Consider the following 3,689-nt stretch of genomic DNA (forward strand, 5'->3'; position numbering starts at 1 on the left):
AGTGGTCAAGGTCAAAGGCAGGTGGAACGTTTATTCCACCCAGGGTGACCACTACAAAGACAACAAACAGGATTGGAGACATGGGACAGCCCTGATGGAGTCCAACCTGCACCAAGAACAAGCTTGTCTTTGTGCCAAGGATGTGAACACAGCTCCTACTTTGGTTAGGGACCGGACAACCCTTGAAAGTAACCTTGGAACCCCTCAGCAACCACCACAGTCTCCTGGTTTTCATCTGCAGGTCAAAAGATAAGATAAACTTAGAACCAAAAAGAGCCGCCACATGTTTTGGTACAGGAGCTTCAGGGTTGGCAGTGAGGTGATTTAGACCAAAGCACAGTTGTATTTAAAGATGACAGAATACTTGACAGATCAAATGAGCTTTTCAAGTTGATCTGTATGTCTGTGCCTTTTAGGCATTTTTGCTGATGTTTACCATGATGTTTCTTGGAATGTCCATGCACTATAATATCATCCAAATACTGCACTACTGGAAAATCTTTCAGAACTGTGCGCAACATAATTTGGAAGGCAGATGGTGCTGAAGCAAGTCCAAAAGAAAATTGAAAAAAAGTTCTTCATGTGTTATGAGTAAGACTATCAGCATGTAGAGACAACTGGTGGTAAAATGATCTTAAATCAATCTGGATAAAATGTGTGGCACCAGCCAATGTTGGGAACAAACACTCCATGTGAGGCAGAGGATGACCATCCTAATAGTCACCCTTGTTGTATCATTACACTTTATTGGGTTTGTGGAAATCAGCACAAGAACTCAGAGCTCCTTTGTGTTTTTGTGTCACCACTAGATGACTCACCTATTCAGATGCATTCACTGCTTCTGGGATGTCTGCTTGAGTCAGCATTACAAGCTCTACTAAAATCTCTTTACAAACGCAGAGAACTAGATCTTTTTGGCATGATGTTCTTGTGCTTCATCCTCTTTAATGAAAGTCATTTCTTTACCAAGGATGTGAGAATGTTTACTTCCATAGTACACAGCAAAATGTTAAGTGTTTATGTTACACTTTAAGATTATATTTTACACCAAACTCAGTGATCATTTGGGTGTTGTTTCAACACTGGACAATGGAGTTAAATAAATAACACCAGAATAGTGTAAAATTCTAACACTTTAAGAGTATTAATGTACTCTTTTACCAATACCACTTCTATTGACTAAAAAAGCACTTAAAGATTAAAATAAACTCTGACTGTGTCTATTCTATCTGACATGGAGTCCAATGTATCATAGACAAGGGAGTTTATTCATCACCAACACAAGAGTAAATTCTARCTTTTAAGAGTTGATTTTTGACACTTGACTCCCTTTTTTAAAATCAGATTACAAAAATTCAATTTAACATTAACAAGCCACCATAGTAGTCTTTCCAAGTAGACTATATTTAAAAAAAGGCTGTTAGAACACTATGCAAAGGTAAAAAAAAAATAATAATCTAAATTTGCCAATTGCCAGAATTGGCTAAACATCGCACTGCCCCTTGTGAATAAAGTAAAATTGAATTAAAACATAAAAAATGTGCAGCATCAAAATGGTACACTTTGGTAGTGTGCAATTTACAACATGAACATCCAATTTGGATTAGAAAAATTTGTGTGAAAACATCCATTTTACCTAAAAAAAACTATCATCTGTCACTTCTAAAACAGTGTATGCAAAAGAAACAAATACAGATAATTTCTCTCAAAACTGTATGAAATTGTACACTTTAGCAATATTGTGCAGTTTTACAGCATAAACATCCAAGTTGGACCAAACCATTTTAAACAAAATTATAAAACAAATATTCTGTCAGTGTTTTCTAAAACAGTGCATGCACAAGAACCACATACAGATCATTCCTCTCAAAACCATGTTGTCTGAAGGTCAAAAGGTTGGAAAAACTGCAATTGGTCAACCCTCAGCAGGGAAGCATCAAACTCATTTTCCTCCGCCACATAGTAGGAGTGAAAACACTCATGAAATCCAAGTGTTTCAAAGTGTTCAACTGCAAGAAATTCATTCCCAGCAAAAACAGTGATGTCACTTATTTCTACTGTCATCAAACACAAATATAATCAAGAAATATTATCAATTTAGCACTTTAAAAAATGACTCAGTGTTTTCACACTTTTACAAAAGAGGATTAGGGCAACTGAAAAAAAAGAATTATGACTTTAATCTCAGAATAAAAGTCATAATTCTGACCTTGGGTAACTGTGGCAGAGTGGTTAGGGGAGTTATTCCTCTATTGCGAGAGTTGGCGTTTTGATTCCCTGCTATTCAGTCACACGTGGAAGTGTCACTGGGCAAGACACAGAACCCCCAATGCCTCTAATGTGTCCCATCAGTGTATGAATGTGATTTTTGGGCGGTTGTTGCAGAGTAGATAGGGGGAGTTTAATTCCTTGTTCCAGCTGTCTCAGTTTTGTGTCCTTGGGCAAGACATTTCACCCGCCTTGCCTACTGATGGTGGTCAGAGGTTCCGGTGGTGCCAGTGCATGGCAGCCCCACCTATGTTAGTGCACCCCACAGCAGCTGTGGCTACAATGTAGTTTGCCATCATCAGTGTGTGAATGGGTGAGTGATTTTTATGGCTCTTTTCCATGGTGTAGTGTCGGTACGGTCTGTGTAGGTACGGGTCAGTACGGGTCAGACCTGTTGTTTTTCCATTGATGTTCTAGTCCGGTCCCACAGGGGGGTTTGGGCAGTTCCACGGTCCGGAAATTGTCGTCACACGTATTTGCCTGATGGTAGCGGTAATGCTCCTAAGCTGTTTGTAGACAACCATTAAAAGTAGCAGTCGAAGAAGAAGACCCGCGAACACAACAATGGAGGATTTGGTAGTGCTTTTGAACGTTCTGCTCAGTTATTGGCTTCTTGCTAGACGCCAAAGACAATACAGCAGGTTAAAGCTGCGAGCAGTGAGGCGAAACACCTGAGAAGTACAGGAGAGTGTGGGAAACGCTACATCAATGTCAAGCTGAAGATGGAAGGTAGTCTAGGCTGCATCTGATGGTAAACTAATGCCAATCTGTCAGAGGACTGTGATCCATCAAAGCAAAATATGGATTAAGTAAAATTTGTTCAGAATGATGTAATTACATTTTCAGATTTGTGGCTTTAAAAGCAACATCTTAATACTTGGACGATTCTGATATCATAAGTGGATCCAGAGATATGTCTTCATTTGTCTCGTTGCCTACGAAAATACACGCATATTTTGTCTGAATCCTAATGTTTTATCATCTTAAGACATTGGAAGAGTAAACCTCAAATACTGTTAGTATTAATGGTATTTTAAAAATGAGATTTCCCAGCTGGAAAAAAAAAGCTTTGCTATCTCAGTAAAAAATGCTAAATTGTAAGGTACTTGTCATAAAACTCAGCTTTTTTGTTAATGAACTAGAAAAGTACTCAAATGAAATCTGGGGCATAATTATTCTGACATTTCAAACCAATGTTACACCAATAAAGCATTTATTCATTACATTTTGATTAGGGCTGTGTATTGGCAAAAATTTGGCGATACAATACATATCATGGCAGAGGGGTCACGATATCTCCCAATACATTGTGATACCGTAAGCAAGGCAATATGTTGTGATTTTTTGACCAAAAATGCTATTAAATGAAAACCTCTTACTGGAAAAAAAAATGAAAAACTAAAATAAATAAATAAACGGAC

This window comes from Austrofundulus limnaeus, unplaced genomic scaffold (genome assembly GCF_001266775.1).
Source record: "Austrofundulus limnaeus strain Quisiro unplaced genomic scaffold, Austrofundulus_limnaeus-1.0 Scaffold106, whole genome shotgun sequence".
NCBI classification, from domain to species: Eukaryota; Metazoa; Chordata; class Actinopteri; order Cyprinodontiformes; family Rivulidae; genus Austrofundulus; species Austrofundulus limnaeus.